This window comes from Bombus pyrosoma, linkage group LG4 (genome assembly GCF_014825855.1).
Source record: "Bombus pyrosoma isolate SC7728 linkage group LG4, ASM1482585v1, whole genome shotgun sequence".
Taxonomy (NCBI): domain Eukaryota; kingdom Metazoa; phylum Arthropoda; class Insecta; order Hymenoptera; family Apidae; genus Bombus; species Bombus pyrosoma.
This window is the reverse complement of record NC_057773.1, coordinates 7,287,003-7,296,593: the sequence shown is the minus strand read 5'-3', so window position 1 is coordinate 7,296,593 and position 9,591 is coordinate 7,287,003.

The window sequence follows — 9,591 nt, the reverse complement described above, 5'->3', positions numbered from 1 at the left end:
CATTATTTAACCAACAAAAAGATGAAATAATTATTCCAATTCAGTTGGAAATATTTAAAAAGGTATATCCTTCAAATGGTCCTCTGTTTTAATATTGTTCTTTTACACGCACCAGGTACATCAGAAAAACATATGTATGTAGCTGAGTTTTACAGTCAAATGTATTTTATGAATTGCTGTCAGAAGAATTAAAAATGGCTTACGCGAATTAACTATTTAGATAGGTATACAATTTTGCAAGAAAGAGTCGACACGTTATAACTTAATACCATTGAACAATATATTATCGTGGTAGTATGCTAAACAGAAAATTTCTGTAAAATAGATTCTGAGTGTTTAGACTGCATGCCAATACATTGCCCGTAGAAATCCGATATATTACGTGCTCATATAATTAATAGTTGCATACGTGCGAGTTTCACTTTAATATGACTCCGGAAATTTGATATACAGTGAAATAAGCATTAGATGGATCAGGCGCTGCCGTGTTTAATTTCCGATTACAGACCAGAAATTCATCGATTTATTATCGAGAAATAATTCACTGAACTCGTGAAACGTTTTACGATATGAAAAAGGAATGGAATAATCATCCGATAATAAAATATTCATTTAGAGCGTTTCCAAACACGTTATTTCGTTTTATACATAGCGAGTATAGTATGATCTATGCTTTATGCTGCAAGCCTTTAACCAATAGTCTACAAATAATTTATACTTTTTAATTTGTGTCCTTACATTCTGCGCATTTGTATTTATTGATTTAAAAGCAGAATTGTAACGTGTTACCGTAAGTCGACGAAGTATTTTGTTTTCTAAAGGTGAAAAATTAAGGATAGTATTACTGTTACGGACGAATAATGTACATTAACGACAAAAATTCTGATAGAATCGAAAATATTGATTTTATGATCAAGAAACGAGGTCGTGACCACTCGTTATTCAGAACTAACACATAACAGTGTTCGAGTCAGCGGTCAGTTCTTCGCAGCAATCGTAAATCCTGTTGCTAGTAAAGGGGGAGGCGTGAACTAATACTAAAACGCATGGTTTTATGACGCCTACACAATCAGGATTCCATTAATTTCTAAAAATAAAAAAAAATTTCCCATGTCCAAATCATAATCGTTTGGTTTTATTTTAATTTTATATTGCGGTGCTTTCGTGTTTTGCTGTTTTGGAAAGCTTATGTACATACATGAGCTGATACTTATACATGTATACGGGCGATAAAATTTAAGGAGAAATATTATTTTTTTAATGTCTAGTAACAGAGATCGTTTCTTTAGTTTATGTTGAGCTTTCCAATTTTCTGAGTAAATTTCTCCAGCAATTAAAAGAAACGTACGAGAAACAACGATAACAAAGTACAGATCATTACAATAAGCTAGAAAAGTTTTTACGTTCAAGATAGTTCTAACTCACTTTCAGTATAGCTTTTTTTATAATTATAATAATTGCCTAACTTAAATTTTATTTCACGTACAAGCATGATAGAAGAACACGCAATTTATAACACCGAAGTTAAAATACCTTATGAAACATTCGTTAAACTTTTATTCGCTTTATATTAATTTATTAATAGCAACAATTATAATGATATATAATATAACAGTAAAAGCTTAAAAATGAATTTACGATATTAAATAATCATAGAAATGATTATTCCAGGAAATATTAATAAGCAAAGTAATAGGAGCAAATCATTAATTAATTAACTAAGTTCATGATGAATAAACTATACTACATATGTATACAGAAATACAATGTTCGAAGTATGTCGCATTTTCCATACTAAAAGCAACTATAAATTATTCAGGAATCACTATTACAACCGTGACTAATTACAATGACGTACAGTTTACAGGAATGATTAGTATTTTTAGAGTGTTATAAATCTATAAATGTCCTATCCTTATTCTAAAATTAAATTGTACTCGCAATCAATTTTTTTACGAGAGCCATTTTTGTAATGAACTGGTACACTATTCCAGATCAATTTGAAGATGTTCAATTTCGCAATTAATTTGAAAGCCTTCGACTTGTCTTCTGTCCATTGTTCGGAAGTTTTAAAACGACTCAACCCGTAAGGATTAAGGTACGCTTACCCGTACGAATTGTAAGGATGTAATTTACGCTATGGCACAATTTGCCACGTGCCGATGAAATCGCTCTGGTTTAGGGTAGAATGGGGAACGTACGATATTGAACATAGCGGAAGTGAATATAGGTCATTAACTAATTCTCCATCAAGAAATTTTCCTATCAGCAGAAGATCGCAGGACAAATATTGTACAAATATTACTTTTTGCAAGGGCTAAATCATCGTTCGATCACTATGATAGAGAATTGGTTTAGTTATACTAGAATAGATATAGAACTGTAAAATTTATTTAGTTGTATCAAGGTAATTTTTAAAAAAAAATTGGTTATTAATTCACTAATTAATTATACAGTATTTTAGTCAATATTCTGACTAATTTATAATATTTCATTGGATTTTGAAATAGATTATAAAAATTGTTTGCTTTATTTGTTATTCTGTATCATGAAGATCTGAAAAAGATATCAGTCCATTTTTCTACCAATACTTTTACATATTGTTTGCGAGAAAATCTTATTATTTAAGCTTCGATATCGAAGTTACGAATTCGAAAAAATATTATATCGTATAAAATATCACATATATAGAATACAATTACCAGAAGGCAAAGAACTTCGATGAAATATTAAAATTCCAATTGCTGTTATTAACTATTCACGACTTGTTAAATTTTGATTGCTTCGCTTTCGTGTAGCCCAGACAGTTCATAAATATTAAAAAATGCTCGTCTTATGTTAACAAGCCAGCACGAATTCTCGTCTTTGAAGCAAAATCAAGCTTTTGCTCGCTCATTGTGCATAAGAATTTAATAGTATCGCCCGGTCATTGTCCACCCTGCATGGATCGATATAATTTTCTTTTTCCCTTAGCCTTTGACATCATTACATCGTACATCATCATATACCTGTATAATGCTCGTGAATTATCACATAGAATTTTTCAAGATTAAATAATCTCCATTTTTGCATATCCAAAAAGAGTATTGTTACGCGAACAATTTGTATATTTCAAATACACCTATCGATATGAACAATAAAATAAATTCAATTTTTAGATGGAAATTATAAATTCCAGTGAGTTTTTCTTATGAAAGCTATGTAATCGTTCATAGAAAGTACAATAATAATAAATTGTTGAACGTTTAATAATGTTCATGGATATTATATCAATTAGAATATATTTAAGCTAACGCTTTTTAATTACCATCTATATTTATCGCTAAAAAGTATTTTGCTGTGTATCGTTAAATAATCGAGAAAGAAATAGTTCCTAAGGTATTATGGACTATATGTTGCGGTATAGTATATATAACTTAGTTAAGAATACCTTTGGCACGCAAATGAATTTGTCTAAACGCTATCATTGGATATCGGCGAGACAGAAAATTTATTATTAACCACATTTATGAAACGGTCAAACACTCTCCGCGTCACAAAATGTAGAACGATCAAATATCTTTGTTAGTGGGATATGTAATGTCGTGCTGGCATGCCACGCTGGCTTAGAGCACACAGAATGCGCCAACTAAAACAATTTTCTGTCATGTACTCGATATGCAACAAACTTTCTGGAAAAGTATGAAACAATCAGGATAATGAACATCTAATGAAATAAAATTTGAAAGTGCATCCTTGAAAATATACCAGTTGTAACATTTAAAAAACGCTTTTAATTTTAAAAACGCTTTAATATATTGATATTTTGATTATTTGGTATTTTATTTATCCAATTTTCGCTATTTCGTTCTGTTATGTCTAGCATATGTAAAATATTAATTATAACGTCGAAATATTAAAAATGCGAAGCGTAAAAATGCTCGTAGAAATTAATTTATTACACGGATGAAAATAATTTATACAAACTGAAGAACTGTACCCCTACTTGCTATCGTAATATTACGTCAAGTTTAAATTTTTACTATTTAGAGCAACCATTTAAGGTCTTATTATGCGGCATGCACATATATAAGGATTTTAACAGATACAGAGAGTAACGTGATATTATGTGGAATAATTTGATACTATAAATGAAATGTCGCAGAGTAATCGCTAATGTTCACTTACCTGATCGCAGAGTCATTCAGTACCGCAAAATCATGAAGCAATACATGCTTTTGCGCGGTTGTCCATCGATCGTTCATTTAACACATTCTTCGAGAATACTTTTTCCCGCGTAAAGTAATTCATACACGCAATAACGTGCACTTTACGTGAATCACGTTCTTCCTCGAAGAAGCCTGATTTCAGTTACAGTGAAGAACCAGGTCCGAGTGATTCGCTAACAAAATCGATAAAACTATTAAAACAACGAGGAATACTCGCAATGTCTTGTCGTACTTGCAAGTAACAATATGGAAAACGTTGTACGAAACAACTGTATAAGAGGCAACTGTATAAGAAGACTGTTAAACGAAGCACTTGCAATTAACGTAACACCTAAACAACACTCGTCACGTAAACTTTTTACAATGGTCGTCCCTCCTGTGTCTTTGACTTTTGTTTCGTGACCGAAAGAAAGGTCGTGATTTCGATGAAAGAATAGACTTTACACGCGGATTTAGCCGTGGTCGAGGGTCGACATTTTCGAGAGTTGTGGAAGAACGCACCACTTCACGTGGCCGCGAACGCCGCGCATGTGAAGGGGTTGTTTCGTTCAACCCCCCAACGCGAACCCTGTACGTCCATGTCACGTGTACGTCGCGAAACACCGGCCATCCCCTCTCCACAGGTTGCCGAAGGTGCATCCACCTTTTTCTCTCACATCACCCATTTTTACTTCAAACTTTTCTATTGGCCTTCTCGTTTTCCCGCTATTTTCTCTTCTTTCGTGAAGATTCAGTGGTGTGCGAAAGTTTCCGGTCCGATATACACGTATTTTTCATTTTACCTCTTAAAAGCGATATTTTAAGGAATTTTAATCAATGTCGTATAACTGCGAGTCTATAAAATATAAGATAAACGTCCCTCTGCAACGCAACGTTCGTTTAAACTCTTTTGGATACTCCTTTTGGATGTAAATTATTATTATTTAAATGTAAAGCGAGAAATTTACGTTTGCACGTTCTTGCCATCGTAACTCATCGGTGAAATTTCATTTATGGAATTATTGAAGACGAAGAATCGTACCTTTGTTGGTAAGAGATTGTTTAATCCTCGTTTTAATCGATATTTTTTTAATGGTAATTTTGCATCAATCTAAGGACTCAATATAAGGCAGGTAAAAGTAAAATTTATGTAAATCCTCATTGCGAATTCTGCGGCAAAAGGTAAAAATACGATCTGATACAACGTGTATGGTTAATTCGTAATAGTTTTAATAGCCTCGGAACGATTGCGATAATGCGACTGTGGGAGTTTTCTCACTGCATTTTAAATAGTTATGGTTGCGTATGCTCGGTAAACTACCTAGAAAATGTTGAAATTTGTCCATATGCTCTGAACTAATTAATTCTTTCATTCTTAAATTAATCAGTGACCTTCCACATAATTAGCTTCATTTCCATAAACGACGTCTTGCAATTATCATGAAAATCTTGATCATATTCACCTTGAACTATTTTCGCCATTGTATTTAATTACAGCTATGGATATTTTTGTAATATACATATATATATCATACGAACGTGACACGAGTTGATAAACGAATTTCTTTAATCATTAGTATAAGAAAGATCTTCGAGTACTTCCAATGTTACAAATTGACAAAGACAAATACAACGCTTTATCCTATATCCTTCCATCCTTTTTCTTAATCTCATCTCTTTAGAGAAGATATAACGTGGCGTTACGCTCAAAGACAGCCTTTTGTATTTTTTAACAAATTAACATTTCCGAGATGTATCACTGTGGAAGCAAGGATACGATATAAATTATGCTACAAATTGTAATTCAACGAATGCGAAATAAAAAAAAAAATCACTTATTTTACATTAATTTCTATAAAATTTGAGTGAAACTTTCTCAAAAATTTCTACTAATCTGCGATAATTTCGCAAACGTTGATAGTAGGTGGACTGCGAGTATTCGGTCTACATTTCAAAGGTTTTGCGAAAAAATTGCGAGTTATCGATGTAATACCGAAAGGCAGCGTAAGGTCGATGAGTCAGAGCTTGAGAAGTCGGAGTATTAGTAGCTACGCAGTCCCTAATAAGGAGGGTTCTTTAACGCGGGGGTCGCGTGATTTGTTTGCCACAGGGAACAAATTTCGACGATAGACATCTTAAGTTCGATTTCTTCGCTCTAATCATCTATTCCAGAGGAGATAAGCTCTCTGTGATTAAAAGCGTCGGAGTTATATCGTAAATAATGTTGATGCCAGCTACGATAGCGTTTAATTATACCTTAGACGTAGTGCCTGAACATTACAATACTTTTTTTTATACTTAGTTGAGACCATGAAACGAAAGACTAACCGGTGCATTTCGATTAAAACTCGCCAATATTTTAATGGGAACGAGGTATTGAACGTGTCCCATAGGCTGTTTGAAAGATGAATGACGTTGCGATTCTGTGCCATATATATGCGTTCAGTTACTTCTATTGATATTTGGACATTCTTTAAAACAGGATAACTTTTTTAAAGTTGAGCCAAATGACTTGACTTTGATTAGTTGACTGGATGACGCGTAAGAGAATTTTGAAAAAATTGCAACTGCTCGTAATTCCGAGGAAGAAAAGAAAAGTGGATGTTACTTTTTACTAGTTTTTTATCTGGACGCGTAATGAAGATTTAAACAATACATTTTGCAGATTTATGGCAGCTATATGTATATGCTATATGAAAATTTCTCCGAAATCGGATAACGAGCTACAAACGGTTAGAAATAGCGAAAATTGCAGCTTCTCGCTACTTTCAGCCTATAACTGTAAGAAACGTAAAGATTTGTGCAATTTTTCGATGCCTGTTTGTTTCTGTACCAATTAATTCCGACGAAATATTCTGGTTCTATATATAACATAAATCTCCAAAATCTGTTGTTTACATTTTCATTAAATAGTTTCAAAAAGTAATTTTTATTTTTTTCTTCGCGATTCTGACCGGTCGCAATTTTTTCATAAATTCTGCACGCCATCCAGTGAACTAATTCTTCTAACTTTCCACGAAACATCAAGCCGTCTGTCCTATTTCAAAAAAGTTGCTCTATTTTGAATGATGTTCGAATATCGATAGGAATAAATGCACGTACGTACATACATACACAGAAAACATTGAATTTTATATATGTATCTTGTTGCATTTACATCTATATCGTCTACACACATCACAATATACGTAGAAAAATGATTAAGTTCAAAGTATTGGACGTAACATGGTACTTGGTACTCTTCCACAATAAACAGCGTTCAGAGATGTGCAGGCTTTTACCTGCAACATAATGCTCATAGTATTCTACGAGTAGAAATAAGAAAAATACATGAATAAGTATAACAATGCATCATATTACATATTATACCATTATATCCTTCCATTTTCGTTACGACTTTTGCAATTACTTCTTTTATAACTGCAAGTATGAAAACTTGTTATTAAAATTAGTAAGTAATAATATAGTAGTAGTAATATACTTCTCCAAGGACGTATATTTAATATAAAAAAAAATTGTTTTTGAGGAGATTTTTATTCGTGGACATTTATTCGTAAAACTGTATATATTCTAAATCATCTATGACATATTATTCGACTGATAAATTAAAAAGAATTGATCAATGTTTATTAATCTCTGATAAGCTACATATTTACTGAAGCGAGATACTGCATATGTACCTATATCGTGTTGTTCTTTGGAAATGGGCGAAAAAAGTGCACTCGGCCGAGTCAGTGGAATAAGGACATTTGGAGAAGTATTGTCGTTATGTGGAGGTTGTACTACGTACATAGAAAGGGCCAATGCATGCAAATTGCGCGTAGAATAAATGCACCTCCACTACTATGTAGTAGTAGCGTAAAACAGGATCGGCACCAGGAACGATATAACCCTAGGAAACGACGATTATTAGTCACTTACTGGAATACGTGGCATGAAAAATTGCGAACACCTTGAATATAAGCTAATATGGGAGAGTGTTTATGGGGAAATTGACATTCTAATGACATTCTAATTTTATAACACGCACGCGAGTTATAAAAGTCAATTTTAATTTGTTTCTTAATTTATGGCGAAGAAAAATTAGCTGTCGTGTTGAGTATCACCAGGGAGTAATTATAAATTGCTTCCTACATTAATCATTATCAAAGATTGCGAATAAAAGGATCTATAAGCGTAAGAGAAGTAGCATTATCCGCTATAAATGTATTTATTTAGAAATTATCATCCGTTTTATTTATGCAATCTCGTTTAACTTCGACTTCGATCAATTAACAATTGCTACGCTACTGACTTTAATGGAAACACCGCCGGTGGGTTGTTCCGCAAGAAGTCTAAGCTAGTGAAGGGTTGAAAAGGTGGGGAACAAGGGAACGACGCGAACACTGACCAGTCGCTTATATAGTCAACGAAGATTAGCATAAGGTTGCACGCGAAGCTGACGTTCAGGAATAGGATAAGGGAGTAGGTAGCCGTTTCCTCGGCTACCTTACCTCTCAACCTACAACCGACTGTGCGTACGACTTCTGGCTCGCTCATTTTCCGTCTCGTAAAACGTAGACCTGTATGGAAATCTTTATTTATAAAAGTTGACGTTTATGGTGCGAACGAAACGCAAGCTTATTAGATATATTTTACATACAGTACGTCAGATATAGTTTACATATATTATAGAATTAAGTGAGAAATTATAAAATAATTACAAATTATAATTAATGCGATAACGTAAATTAATTGTATTCTCCGATATAATTTTATCTCTGTCCGTGTAGAATTTATATTACGATTTTTATGCTTTCTTCGTTTAATTTTATGTAATAGAAATCGTATAACAAGGATGACATACATTTGGTATTTTAGCTACAGTTTATTTATTTATGCGCAGTATAGTTCATTTGTATCCAAAAAGGATGTATAACCGTTTTTAAGAAACAAAGTAAATGTTGTTCATCTCTTAGTTCAATTTTATGAAGTATCATACTATATCGCGATATAATAATATAAAATTAAAGCGTTCGGTTGAGTTTTAGCATTGAAGTTTCTGTTCTTTGGTATCGATCGACGTGGTCATGGATTGACTTTATTTTAAGAATTTTAATTTCACAAATTACTTTTATTTCATACTCTTGGATACTTGTTAATTTCTTGCATTATTCTTATAATCAAACTTTCAAGATAAGTAAAATACATTAAAAAGTATATATCATACAATTCGTCTTCCTATGTTTTATATAGTTATTAAACAAAATCACGAATTTTATTTTCATTTTATTTTCATTGCTGTGAAGAAAACTCCTACTTGTTCAGCATTTCATTACATTTAGTGATACAAGTGATACACACACGACTCTATAACGAAGAACAGCTTCAAACAACAACTTCTTAAGCCAAACCATGAAAACCA